The sequence below is a fragment of the Thamnophis elegans genome, chromosome 1 (genome assembly GCF_009769535.1).
Source record: "Thamnophis elegans isolate rThaEle1 chromosome 1, rThaEle1.pri, whole genome shotgun sequence".
NCBI lineage: Eukaryota > Metazoa > Chordata > Lepidosauria > Squamata > Colubridae > Thamnophis > Thamnophis elegans.
In genome coordinates, this window is record NC_045541.1 from 71,837,914 (window position 1) to 71,852,931 (window position 15,018).

The 15,018-nt window shown below is 41.6% G+C and overlaps 1 pseudogene; it reads right to left on the reverse strand.

Moving 5' to 3' along the window:
• LOC116505333 overlaps window positions 1-15,018 on the reverse strand; it is a 39,926-nt pseudogene that overhangs the window by 24,151 nt on the left and 757 nt on the right.

Genomic DNA, 15,018 nt, shown 5'->3' on the forward strand with positions numbered 1-15,018 from the left:
ATTTTCTCCCTTGTCCTCACTGTCATATGATTTGGGCAAGTGGTTGTAGTTGCCTGGGGTTCCATCACTTTTGCCTGAGGAGGAAGGGGGCTTTGCGGCCTGGAGGCCTTTCCCAGACGTGTTGGTGGTCCGTTCGGGCCCTCGTTCTGGTCATGCCCTGGGCGATGGGTCTGCCTTGGTTTTGGGGCTGGAGTTGGGCATGCAGCTGCCATGTGCCCCATCCCCTCACATCTGTAGCATTTCAGTGGACTTCGAGGGAGGGCTGGTCTCAGAGCCTGCTGTGGTGCTGTGGTTCTCTGCCAGCTGGGTGGTTTCAGGTAGGGTTGAATTCTCTCTTGTGTGTCCAGTTGCTTTGTCATGTCATTGGGCACAGCCCAATGTTGACTTTGGTTGCTACTCAGAACCACTCAGAGAGTTGATTTGGGATGTTGCAGTATGCAGGTACCTGGGCAATTTGCTTGTCCAGGCTTGTTCTGAAAAAAATGCATCAGCAGCCACTCTGGTAAAGGGGGTTGTCTTCCTATGACCCTCCTAAATTCATGGATGTGCTCTTTGATGGGGTGGTCTCTCTGCTTTAGGTTGCTGAGTTCCTCTTCCGCATATGAGTCCTCCTCCACCTCCTCAAATCTTGCCTCTAGCAGTTGCAGGAAGTCATCTATGTCTTGCAGTTGGGGGGCTCTCCTCTTGTGGAGGGCAGCTAGCCATTCCCTTGCTTTTCCCTCTAGACCCTGTGCGATGGTATTCACTATGGCTTTGGGGGATGTGTAGAGGTGCCTATTGCATTCTAGGTGGAATCAGCTGAATCAATAGGGCTAGCTGGTCTGAGTCTCCATCAAACTTCTCCATGAATTGGGGTGCGTCATTCAGTCCTAATCCCCCAGCCTCCTGTGGGCCTTGGTATGCTTGCACCTGATATGGCTGGTCATCTTCTTCACCCCTAGTTCAGAGAGAGGGAGGGGGTTGCCTGCTCTTGGCAGCCTGCTTGCTGCGTGGGAGAGACACTGGTTGCAGTTTTGGGCACCTTCTCCTTCTATCGGGAGGGGGAGGGGGCTGTGCTCCAGTTTGCATCTCCTCCCTTCAACAGGATCAGATTTCCCTCCCCTCTCTTTTGGGTGGCATGATGGCCCCTCCGGTCCTTCCGATGCACCCTAGAAAGTTGGGTTTTCCAGCAAGCTGGCCTGGCCTGAATAGAATAAAATATAGGATTAATTTGGTTGTTAATTTTAATTTCATTTTTAAAATTTTATTGTAAATATCATTTTTTGATTACTTTATTTAATGTCCCTTTTAATTTTTGTAATATGTGTTTTCTTTTATGTTGTATGTCAAAGAACAAAATATTAAATAAGCACGATGGTAACAATGTGTGGATCATTATTATGAGTTCCTTTTTCAATTTCAGATTAATTAGCTACAATGTGGCAAACTAAAGACTATAATGCAATAACATGTTGAGTAATAGGCAGCCTGCAATGTAGTGCTGAAGGACTTTCAGGGTCTCTTCGTTTGTGTATCTAGTAAAACTCCCACAATGATAAAAAGGAGTGGTGATGGAGCATACTAGCATCAGTTGTGCAGAAACCTTGCTCTACATCAAAATGGAAAGAATTTCTCTAGGGCAGAAATGGAATTCTTGAAGCTGCTAAAGTTTCGATGTCTTTTCCAGTGGCTGAGAATTGCAATGGGTAGTGGCATGACTCAATTTGAGTAGTGGGGATGGAGGGAGTCTGTACTCATGGGAAGGAATGAAGCTTCATACTCACAGTATGTTTAACTAAAGCATTCCTCTTATTATTATTATTAGAATGTGTCTGTACTTCCCATATCAGTGCCCAGATAATCTCTCCCCCATCCCTCTGGAAGTGCACCCCAATATCCATGGCAGTTAGAAATGCAATCTCCTGGCAATCTCTTCCTCTGCTCCTCATCCCTTTCTGTTTCACTGTTGCCACTGTCTCTGCCTGGAGGAGCATATGGTTGTTTTCTGGCTTTCAGTTTGGCTTGGAAAAGATTCCCAGTCTAGCAGATAACTTCATTAATGCCTGATGTAACCCAGTGGAACAGGTTCATTGTTAACATCAGGGTAAGAGACTGTGGTCAGCTCTTTGCAGCTATGATAAGCATTCCTTGGCTTTGATTGTAATATTTGCCTATTGCTCACCCTTCCCTTCCCAAATAAGGTACATTTTTTGTTCAGTGGTGCTGACAAGAGGGAAGGCCAATGAAATCATGAATGGCAGGGAATGTCCCCATGATGTTGTGGGGGATTAACGAAAGAAAGCAACTTGCATTTTGTAATGCATCTCCTGTGGCTCATTAGAAAGAAAGAGGATTCAGGACCTTTATGTGTTACACTTGACCATACACCAATCCCCTAAAATAAAGAGGTGCTATGACTTACCAACCATTTTTTAAAAAATAAATAGCGATAGCAAACCATTTGGATACCAATTGTAAATATCAATGGGGCAGAGACTAATATAAAAATGCAAAAGAAGAATACAAAAATGAGTGTGTGATTAAAATAAAGATAGAATATATCCTAGAGGAAACAAACATCTGTCTCTGAATCCCATTTTGCATTAAACTAACTGCCTTATTCCCTGACCTATTGCCCAGGGGTGAAATCCAGCAGGTTCTGACAACAGAAATTTTGAGTAGTTCGGAGAACCGGTAGCAGAAATTTTGAGTTATTTGAAGAACCAGTAGTGGAAATTTTTTGCTCAGAGAACCAGCAAATGCCACCTCTGGCTGGCCCCAGACTGGGGTGGGAATGGAGATTTTGCAGTATCCTTCCCCTGCCATGCCCACCAAGCCACACCCACGAAGCCATGCCCACAGAACCGGTAGTAAAAAAAAATTGAATTTTACCACTGCTATTGCCCCAATGCTCATCAGGGTATTTTTATAGGGATTGAGTCAGATGTAGAGGGAATAAGTATTGGCCTTGAAAGCCAGGAGAAAGAGTTGCTATCAAGTCAATGAGCCCTTTCCAAGAAAGTAATTTGAGTAAATGCCTCAGGCAGCTCCCTGCTTCACATAAAGGGAGGAAACACATTCATATTTTCAAGATCCTGTTACTCTAGGTCAGGGGTGTCAAACTTCCGGCATCATGTTATCAGCATGTAACGTATCATGACTTCCCACCCTTTGCTAAAATGAGGTAGGTGTGGACAGTGTGACGAATCTGGTATAGGTATTCCAATAAAAGTAATCCCGATGTTTGGAGCATTGGTTTCATAATCTGTTCTGCTTTATAATGCTGATACAATACAATACAATACAATACAATACAATACAATACAATACAATACAATACAATACAATACAATACAATACAATACAATAGCAGAGTTGGAAGGGACCTTGGAGGTCTTCTAGTCCAACCCCCTGCTTAGGCAGGAAACCCTATACCGTTTCAGACAAATGGCTATCCAACATCTTCTTAAAGACTTCCAGTGTTGGGGCATTCACAACTTCTGGAGGCAAGCTGTTCCACTGATTAATTGTTCTAACTGTCAGGAAATTCCTCCTCAGTTCTAAATTGCTTCTCTCCTTGATTAGTTTCCACCCATTGCTTCTTGTTCTACCCTTGGGTGCCTTGGAAAATAGTTTGATTCCCTCTTCTTTGTGGCAACCTCTGAAATATTGGAACACTGTTATCATGTCCCCCCTAGTTCTTCTTTCTATTAAACTAGACATACCCAGTTCCTGCAACCGTTCTTCCTATGTTTTAGTCTCCAGTCCCCTAATCATCTTTGTTGCTCTTCTCTGCACTCTTTCTAGAGCCTCCACATCTTTTCTACATCGTGGTGACCAAAATTGAATACAGTATTCCAAGTGTGGCCTTACCAAGGCATTATAAAGTGGTATTAACACTTCACGTGATCCTGATTCTATCCCTCTGTGTATGCAGCCTAGAACTGTGTTGGCTTTTTTGGCAGCTGCTGCACACTGCTGGCTCATATTTAAATGGTTGTCCACTAGGAATCTAAGATCCTTCTCACAGTTATAACTATTGAGCAAAGTATTACCTATACTGTACCTGTGCATTTTGTTTTTCTTGTCTAAATGTAGAATCTTACTTTTTTCACCATTAAATTTCATTTTGTTAGATAGTGCCCAATGTTTCAGTTTGTCAAAATCCTTCTGTATCTTAAGCCTATCTTCTGGAGTGTTGGCTATTCCTGCCAGCTTGGTGTCATCTGCAAATTTGATGAGTTTCCCATTTATTCCCTCATCCAAATCATTGATGAAGATGTTGAAGAGTACTGGGCCTAAAACAGAGCCTTGGGGTACTCCACTGCATACTTCCCTCAATGTAGATGCAGTTCCATTGAGGACTATACATTGAGTGTGGTTGGTCAGCCAGTTACAAATCCATCTGGTGGTGATGCTGTTTAACCCACATTCTTCTACTTTATCTAGTAGTAAGTTATGGTCTATCTTATCAAATGCCTTATTGAAGTCCAAGTAAATTATATCGACGGCATTCTTCTGGTCCAGTAATTTTGTCACTTTATCAAAGAATGCAATAAGATTAGTCTGGCATGATCTGTTTTTGACAAACTCATGTTGGCTTTTGGTTATTACTTTGTTCACTTCTAGGTGTTTGCTGATTTGTTGCTTGATTATCTTTTCCAGAATCTTTCCTGATATTGAGGTCAGGCTGACAGGTCTGTAGTTTCCTGGATCTATTTTTTTTCCTTTTTTGAAGATGGGAATCACATCAGCTTTTTTCCAGTCCTCTGGCAGTTCCCTGGTTTTCCAGGATTTCTGAAAGATATAGTTCAGTGGTTCTGAGATCACGTCTGCCAATTCCTTCAGAACCCTGGGGTGTAATCCATCCAGTCCTGGTGATTTGAACTCGTCTAGGGTAGACAGGTGCTCCCTTACCATTTTCTTCCCTATTTCAACTTGTGTTCCTAATCTGATTTTTGTGGTATTGTTTTTGATAGGTTGGACTGTTTTCTTTTCTCTTTGTGAAAAGACAGATGCAAAAAATGAGTTAAATAGTTCTGCTTTCTCACTGTTGCTTGTCACCTTCTTGCCACTTTCTCCCAGCAATGGACCAATTATTTCCTTAACCCTTTTCTTGTTTTTAACATGTTGGAAGAAGCTGAAATTTACACAAGCTCAAAATCTGAGAGAAAATTTTTACAAGATGTTTTATAGATGGCATTTAGATCCTAAAAAGTTGGCTGCTATGTATCCGAATGTACAGCCTAAATGTTGGAGGTGTGGTTCTCTCGATGCTACATATTATCATATATGGTGGACCTGCCAAAAGGTTAAGGCATTTTGGATAAAAATATGGTGGGTCATGCAAAATGTTTTTAAAAAAAGGATAAAGTTTATTCCTCAGTTATTTTTACTAGGTATATGTACTGATTTTACAGTGGTAGAGACCAATTTGATTCTGCACCTGATAACTGCAGCAAGACTGTTGGTGGCGCAATATTGGAAGAAGGAAGACTTGCCTACAATCCAAGAATGGACATTGAAAGTAACAAACTTAGCTGAAATGGCTAAAATATCGGCATATCTCAAAGATCATTCAAATGAGAGATATAAACGAGACTGGAAAAAATGGATTGACTATATACAAAATAAATACGGGACTAAGAAATTCCAGTTAGCCTATGCTTAAGATCAGAAATGATTTAAACTGTTAAAAGTTAGTTCAGTAAGAAGAAGCTAAGTTCAATCTAGAATGTCATTAATTTCTTTATTTCTTTTTTCTCAATAGATTTTAGATTGTGTTAGTTAAAAATCCATACCGTGTACGGGTTCTGGGAAGTCGGGGGGGGAAGGAGGAGGGGGGATGGGGGGGTGGAGGGAGGGAGGGGTACACACAACAAAAAAAAATTGTATTTCAATGTCTTAATGATTGACAAATGATGACATATTTGTGTTTTTTTTTTTTTTAAAGAAAAATAAAAAAGTTCTCTTAAAAAAAAAAAACATGTTGGAAGAAGCTTTGCATAATATTTAATTCCAATATTTCATGATCACTTGTCCCCTAGATTCCTGTAGGTTCAACACCTTCTATCATTTCCTCTCTGTTAGGGAGATAAGTCCAATATGGCTGATCCCCTTCTTCCCTTCTCTACTTTCTGGGAAACAAAGTTGTCTGTTAGGTTTGTTAGGAACCTGTTGGATCTTCCACTTGGTGCAGAGTTTGTTTCCCAGGTGATGTCAGGGTAATTAAAATCTCCCTTTACTATTGTGGTGTGCTTCCTACATACCTTAGTTAGCTGACTAGCAAAAAGTTCATCTATTTCCTCTGCTTGGTTGGGTGGCCTGTAGTATAGACCTATGGCAATGTCATTTCCCCCCCTCCCAACCTTTAATATTGACTCAAATGCATTCAAGATAGTTCTCATCATTGTTGTGCTCTATTTCTGTAGAGATGTAGTTATTTCTTATATATAGTGCAACTCCACCTCCTCTTTTATTTGATCTATTTCTTTTAAATAATTTAAATCCTTCTAGCTGTATGTTCCATTTGTGGGTTTCATCCGACCAAGTTTCTGTAATGGCAACAATATCATTTCTGCCCTCATTTATTTGAATTTCTAATTCACCTAGTTTATTCCTCATACTCTGTGCATTGGTGTATAGACATTTGAGTCCATTTTGATTGATCCTGTGTTTACTGTCTACATAACCTGTGTTATGCCTGACTGCCCCTATTTTCTTGCCATTTGTATGATTCGTGCACATGGTATGGCATTCATTATTAAATGTTGGTTTTGCTTGACAGCAGGACTGATAGTCTTACCTGCACAAACGTGCATGTTACATGCACTGAAAAAATTATGAATTTTAGATTGCTGGGATAGAAATGTTCTGTATATCAATTAATTCTCTGTCCCCGCTGTTCAGTTTAAATCTTTATCCAGAAAATCTATGAATTTAATGTCAAGTAACTCAGTCCCTTTCTTGGATGGGTCCAAACCATTTCTTTTGTACAGTTTTTCATTGGACCAGCTGCAGATATCATAACTAATAAAACCAAAGCCTTCCCTTTTACACCACTCCTTTAGCCACACTTTAAACTCTACTACATGCTAGCCCTTCCCTTTTTGTTCTTATATACTAGTAATACCTCTGAAAAGATAAGTGTTCTGTACTGAGAACGGTGGGTGATTGCCGAAGTAACTGAGGCGGAGACAGGAATAAAGGCTAACAAGTTTATTCCTTAACAGTAACAAGCTAACAGTGGAAACCGGCTCTGAGACAGGCACAGTGCGACTTCCCATCTGACAGCTCCCTTTTATACTCAGGGCTGTCAGATGGTAAGCCAATCAGCTGTCGGCTGTCTCCCGCCAATACATAACATGCTGAGCATGCTCAGAATGTGACACTCCTTCCCACCACGTTCATGCAAGCATAGTCTTCTAAGTAGGCCAGGGGCTGCCTAACCCGGCCTGAACGGCGCAGCTTGATGTCAATGTCAAGAATGGATGGCTGACTCTCCGAGGACCCAGACTCGCTGGATGACAGCGCCACTGGACATGGGAACAACAGGGGTCAGACTGGCTCCCCCAGTAAGTCGCCGTTCTGCAATTCTGGGTAGGCTGCAGGCTCGTCTGCGAGGGCTATGTTTGTGCCCATGGTGCTGGCCTCCAACTGGGACTGGTCAGGCTGCTATGTTAATTGCCCCCCCTGGCCCGCATCTGGTCGCAATGGTGCCTCCATACCTGGCCGTCATCCAGCTTCACCCTGTAAGAACAGGGTCTGGTCTGGTCAGCCGTTTTGCATGATTTTGCTTTTGCTGTAACTGCTTGGGAGTTTCAGGGGGGAGGATGGGCCATCTGCACAGACCCCCCTCACTGCTAGTTCCAGACTGTTACTCAAGATCACAGTGTTCAAAGGACAGCCTCTTCTCACCATGTAGCCTTGGAGTTTTCAAAATACCTTTGCAGCATTTTATTGGCTGCCGGAGGACATGGGGCATTTGGGGCGGGGCTTGAAGGGGAAAGTTAGCCTAATGTTTCATGGGCGTTTCATTGCGTAACTTTTCTGCAATCACTTTCTTTCAGTAAAAGTTGCTTCTGAAATGCAAATTTCTTTCACGTCATACTTTCCTGAGAAGATAGCTGAGGCAGGTCCTTACATAGCTGCAGTCCTGTTAATTTTCACTTTCTTCCTTCTAGCCGGAATTGAATTGTGTATAATGACAGCACATTGACCTCCATCATTTCTGTGTAAACTAGCTTCATTTCTTCTTATTATTAAGCATCTGAAAAAGTATCATTCCAAGACTGACCATTGAAAATTCCAGCTTTGTTGCTAAATGCATTTGTGTGAAACAAAAATAGACCAGGAAACACTCCACTACTTTCTCTTCAGTAGTAAAAAAAAAAAGCAAAGCAAGTATAGTGCAGTATTTTTAAAAATGCTTCATAGCTATGGAATGAAGACTGGCTATGTTTCTCTTAATGTCATCTCCATTTTCTGTAAGGAAGCACTATTAATACTATCATTCTTTACAGCAGGTGTCCCCAATCTGTGGACTGTGTCCCACTAGTAGATTGTGAGGGGTTTGCAACTGGACCATGGAAATGGCCGGCAAACATATGTGCATGCACACACATCCTCACTTGCATGAGCAGTATGCAAGCATGTGTGCATATATTCCATTTGTGTGAGTGGTAGGTGCATGTGCATGGCACTTGCTCAAATGGAGCTGCGTATGTGTACTTGCCAGCCGCTTGTGCGAACCATACTCTCACCCCTGCCAGTTTACAAAGCCGGAAACATTGAGATGTTATAAAAATATGATATTATATTTTCAGCACTTTAGTGCTTAAAGAGTGCTATATAAATGCCTTATCCTTATCCTATTTTTCAAAACCCAGGAGACAGAAAATAACAATGGATTGGCACAATCCAATTTCAAATATATAAATCATCACAAATCATCGCCTACTGTATTTTTCAGAGTATAAGACGCATCCTTTTGCCTCAAAAAGAGAGGGAAAATCTGGGTGCATCTTATACACTGAATTCAGCATTTTTGACATTTTGAAACTCTGCCCCCTTTGCAAAAATGGCCATGCATAGCCTTTAGGAGGCTAATAGAGTGCTCATGAGGGCTGGGAAGGGCAAAAATGAGCACAAAATGGGCTATTCTTTGCTCATTTTTGGATCCCCAGCCCCCAGGAGCACTCTATAAGCCTCCTAAAGACTATTCATGCGCTTTTTTTGGCAAAAAATGGGCCCATTTTTGAAAAAACAGGCTATTTTGGGGAGGTCTGCAGAGTGCAAAAACTTTTTTTAAAATTGCCTTATCAAAATCTTGGTGTGCCTTTTACTCCAAAAACTATGGTAAATTTTCCTTTCTCTGATGGATTCTGACATAAAGAATGCTAAGAACCACAAAGTGAGCTATTTTGTTCCACTTGACCTTTTCAAAGACTGACACATGGCCAAGATCATGCTGGAGAAAACCATACTGGATCTGGAAGCAAAAATCAACAAATGTGATACATACATATGTAATTTCTCCACATTTTTTTCTGTACGGAGTAATTGGTAAAGGAACAATATTAATTGTCATTAATTAATTGAAAAGAACCACAGTTCTTAATAAAAAAGAACCACAGTGTTTGTTTATATACTATATGTGTAGGGGTATGTGTATATGTACATACACACATACATACATACGTACATAGCACTGTATATGCTATATGCAGTCAGCAAATACAATTCTTGGAAAAGAGTGAATTCTTTCCAAATATTTTAATTTAAGCAGACAAAAAAGATGAAGCAATATCATGCATATTCTGCAGTATAATATCCTCAGGTCCTGAAGCAACAGGAATAGCACTTTTCTTAATATGTGTGTTACATTCAAATTCATGAAATTCAAATTCAAATTGAAAACCAAGATAAATGTACAAGGTGTTAAATTACTAATGAAAGTAGTTAAATTGTTCTAAATATTTTGAAGACTGTTCTACAACACTGCTAGGCTCTGCAACTCAAAGAGGTTACCTGTCCAACAGTGAACATTGCTACTCCAAGAAGGAAAGGCATCCAGGATTTTCCAAAATAGCAGATAGTAAACCAAGATGCAATGTCTAGTATGAAAGCATGCAGAAACGTGAAAGCAAAAAAGCTGAATCTTGACTTCAAGAGCCCCATCGTCTTCACTGTTGCACGCAGTTCATGGAATTCCTTGACCAGCATTTCTTACAAGAAGCGATGACAGGTTTTTTTTACTTGCTTCAGAACATTAGAACCCTTTTGGTAGACTAGACCAAAAGCTCATCTTGAGTTTTATGTATTAAACCTAAGGTTGGATTTGTACCTGGATGAATCACTTGACCATTCAGCTTATTGGGTGATTTAGGACCAGTTGCTCTCTCTCAGACCAAGCTGCAACAATTTATCTGGGATAAATTAAGGAGACCTCCATTTATGTAACCTGGAGATTCAAAGAAAATGCATGATGTAAATGCAATACATAATTAAATAATGGTTTATCATCTTGGTTCCGCAGCCCAAAGGTTTTTGGATTCTCACATGTGGGACCTAATGCTTTCTCCTTAGAATGGTAACCAGAGTGCTTTCAAAAATTACTATGCATTCTCCTTTCAATGAAATAACAAAGGGAATGAAGTCAATACCCAAAGTTTTATTTCAATGGTACTACTTGATGACCAGAAAATATTATCTAGGTCACTGACTACGTTATTGTCTCATCTGGAAAATGCTTCCCACTGCCCTTCTGTCATTACACTAAACATGACATCCAGATCTTAAAACAAAGAACCAAGCCATCAACATTTGGAATTAATAATATAGCAGTAATAGTAAAAATCTCTAATAGAAATGAGGTACTGAAGAAGCAGTAAAAGAAAGAGATAGGGTTAAAAGATCCTAAGTGAAGTTTATTAAATACAAAAGTGAGTGATTGTATGAAATAAATACGTTGAGGTGGTTTGGGCAGTGAAAAAGAATGAATGAGAATCAACATGTAAAACAAATTATTAAGAGGTGAATTGGCCAAGAGGAAGACTGAGAATGTGACTGAATAGCCTTAAAATGAGAGAGAGAGAAGTTAAAAGTGCAATAGATAATGAATGAAATGATAAACAGACATAGATGAAGCAATTATAGTTTTAAGAATGTTTCTTGTCTGTCTTTCACATTTACGGTAGCCGCTCACCTTCAATTTCTATAAAATATATGAAGAGATAAAATGGATAGTATAGATCAGTGGTGTCAAACTCAAGGTCCGTGGGCCAAATTGGCCTGTGCGGTGGTTAGATTTGGTCTGTGAGGCCGTCCTGGAAACAGTGAAGTACTGACCCGTGGCACCTGAGCCTGGCCCAGGCTGACCGGGTGCTGATCTGCAACCTGATGGTGGCCATCTGGACTGGACCGCATCCAGCTTTAGATCTGCAGCACTGCCTTGTCCCCCTGCCTGGGGACTGCGTGCTGAGCACTTCCCTTTCATCTAGGGCACTAGCCCTCATGCTCTCACTGCCTCCTATGGACATCCCCGTGGGGCAGTGCTGGAGATCTAAGACTGGCCACGGTCTGGCCAGATGGCCACCATCAGGTTGCAGATCAGTGCCTCTCTCACCAGCCTTTCACTGGGACTGTCCTGCCCCTGCATGTGAAAGCCTTGTTGCTAATCTACCCCACCCCCCGCCCTCATCCCTTCCTGAGCATGGAGGAAGGAAGAAGTTGGCAAGGAGATGGAATGGGACCGTTAGGCCATGGGGTTTCTACCAGCCAGGTGCAATGTGTGATCGCAGGGGCTGTGAGGGGAACGCATACATTGGGGGGTGGGGGGAGAAGCAGAACTGCACTCTCCTCATCAGTCATGGAGGCAACAGAGTGAACAAAAAGAGAAGCTGCTGCTTTTTTTTTTAACCTGCCAGAGGCTCCAGACAGAGGTTTCCCATTTTGATTCCTCCCCCATCGTTGCCTCTGTGTGGTTCTGCACTTACTTCTCCCAGGCCATTTTGGATTTGTAAAAACTTTGCATTTGATTAAGAGGCAATTTTGGTGGCCTTCCCTGAAAAAAGACATAGAGTCCTACATAGCCAGTTGTCCTGTCTGTGCTGCCACAAAGAGACCACTAGGGAAGCCCCAAGGTCTCCTTCAAAGTATTGTCCATCCTGGGGCCCCGTTGAAGGAGATATTGATGGATTTTATTGTCGAGTTACCAGAAAGTCTTGGAAATACTGTTATTTTGGTGATCACCAATCTGTTCTCCAACAGGTCCATTTTGTGCCTTTATTTTACACGTGTATAGATTACATGGAATGCCCGAATGCATAATTTTGGACAGGGGGGTCCAATTCACCCCCCACTTTTGGAAAGAGTTCCTGAAATTGATTGGCTTCACCCAGGGACTAAGCTCCGCCTATCATCCGCAGACTAATGGGGCTTGTGAATGGGTTAACTCAGTTCTGGAGCAGAACTGGTGTTTTATCGATTATCAACAAGATACTTGGGCTGAACGTTTGCCACATGCAGAGGTGGCATACAATAATTCAGTACATAGCAGTACCAGAATGACCCCTTTTAAAGTTGTGTTTGGCCAGGATTTTGTGCCAATTCCTGAATTGCATCAGGAGAAACCGCAAATTTTATCCTTGTCCAAGTAGAGTAATCAACTTCAACAGTTTTGGCCAATGACCCACAAGGCCTTAGAAGCAGCTCACCAAGCTCACAAAAAACAAGTGGATAAAAAAAGGGTCAAGCCAAGAGAGCACCAAGTTGGGGATAGGATATTTTTGTCCACTACGTTTCTGCAAACCACCCAGAAATCGAAGAAGCTGGGCCCGAAATATGTAGGTCCGTTTCCCATTTTTAAAATCATAAATACTGTATCAGTAAAATTGGAGTTGCCAAAAACCCTTAGGAGGATTAGCCTGTGTTTCATGTGAACTTACTAAAACCAGAACACACTTCTTCCATTCGTCCACCCCAACCCTCACCCCCTGTTCCTCTTCTTATTGAAGAAGAGTAACATTTTGAGGTTAAAGAAATCTTAGATTCCAGGAAACATAGAGGACACATCCAATATTTGGTGTCCTGGAAACATTTTCCCCCTTCCCAGACTGAATGGGTGGACAAATCCCACGTTAGGGCTCCCAAACTTTTACAGATGTTCTATACCAAATATCCTGATAAGCCTTGATTTTATTATATGCTATTGGTTGTTATTGTTGTTTTGTTTTGTTTTATATTTCCCCAGGGATGATATCCTTTCTGAAGAAGGGCTGGATGTCAGCCTCTGCTTTGCTTGCTTGCTATCAGCTGCCATAGAAATGTGGAGGGTGGGGCCATGGTATTTGGGATGGGAATAAATGGTACAGGAGTGATATGAAAAATGGAGTTTTCTTCTCACCATCTTCTGCACATGCTGGTGGCCGGTGTTTGGGCCTGGTCAAAGCCAAGCGTCTTGCTTACCAACCTGATGATGCCTTTTGGAGATGCAACCCACATGACACCTTAGAGAGTTGCAGATTGGACATTGGGGCGGGGTCGTTGGAGGGAGGGGGCTGGGTAATCATTTGATATGTATTTGTTCATGCCTTTCTGGCTCAGATCTTGCTTTTCTTTTGCTGCTATCTTTTCATAACCATTACAAGTATTTTAATTTCCACGAACAATGGAATTGTGAGTTTTCTTTCTTGGTTATTGATGGAGGCACACCTGACAGGGTCAGTGTGATGGGGATATATACATACACATACATATACACATGTACATCTAACTATCTAAAATAAAGGTTCTGCAAAAGAAACCCAACAGCTGAGATCACCCAATACTCACATTTTTGGTGGGCTCACAGCATGGTTGATCTGGGGCAAGCTCTCCAATTAGGAGGGAATTCAAATATCTCTTTACCATATCCTCATCCTTGTGGAAAGCTGAAAAGGCATTCTAAATATACAAACACAAACAAATAAGTTGAATATTGAAAAGACTATCAGTCTAACATGATGGAAATGCCAGTTAAGTTATCTAGGTGTTCTTTTTGGAAATAATGAAAAGTGTGCTGTAGGTGATGCTTCCCAACTGACTCTCTGGGAGGTCAACTCTATGACCTTGATTTATTTTGAGGACCGAAGCTGTGTTCTGCTTCATTCCCCTGCAATGGTTGGACTTGTGGAGATGTGTATTTTTACTGCCTTTGTCTGTGTCCCTTGTCCCTCAGCATGGTGCAATGCTATGTTGTTATATATGAAGCAGCCTGATGAAGAGGCTCCTACATAAACTGCTTTCTAGACCTGCATTTTTCTATGGGAGCCAACACCAAATAATCCCTTAATGGTTATTCCTTTTCCTTGAAAAGAACAGAGCCATGCCTAACATTTGTGTGAGGAAAAAAACACAAAGTTTTTGTTTTTGGTAGTGTGTAGTTTGGTAGTGTGGTTACCTCTTGAGCTCTCCAAGGTCCAAAGGTTGGAAAGAAAAGAGAATGGGGTTCAAGGCTGACTGTGAGAAGAAAAAAGGAGGAGGAATAAAAAAAGGAATGGAACTACCTGATTGTCTATCAGAAGCAAGAATGCAGAAAATGGTAAAGGAAAATGACTTTTTCCCTCCAGTCCCACGGAGGAATACCCTCCCTTTCAGACTTGAATTCTTTCTTCTGGAAGAAGCAGCACTTTTCACTTTCTCCTCCAAAAAGGAGGAGGAGGAAGAGAAGATTTAAAAGGTGCCATAGCAGCACTTCTCTGGCTCATAGGAGACCTGGAGCTATAGGCAAAGCAGGACTTGCAATCACAATTACTATGAAATGAGCTGTGAACTTAGCAGAGTTAAAATAATTTTTTCCACTGCCCTGCTCAGTTGTGGGGGTGGGGGTGTCAGAATCCACAAGATTGTAGGCATAGCATCACCATTCAAACTTTGGCCCTTTTAAGTAAGCATCAATGCCTCCCCTCTTGAGGTTTTGACACCCTCCTGCAGACTGCCTGCTCTCCCTATTCGGTTTGAGGAAACAAGCCCCTTGGTAGCAAATTGAGTATCAAAATA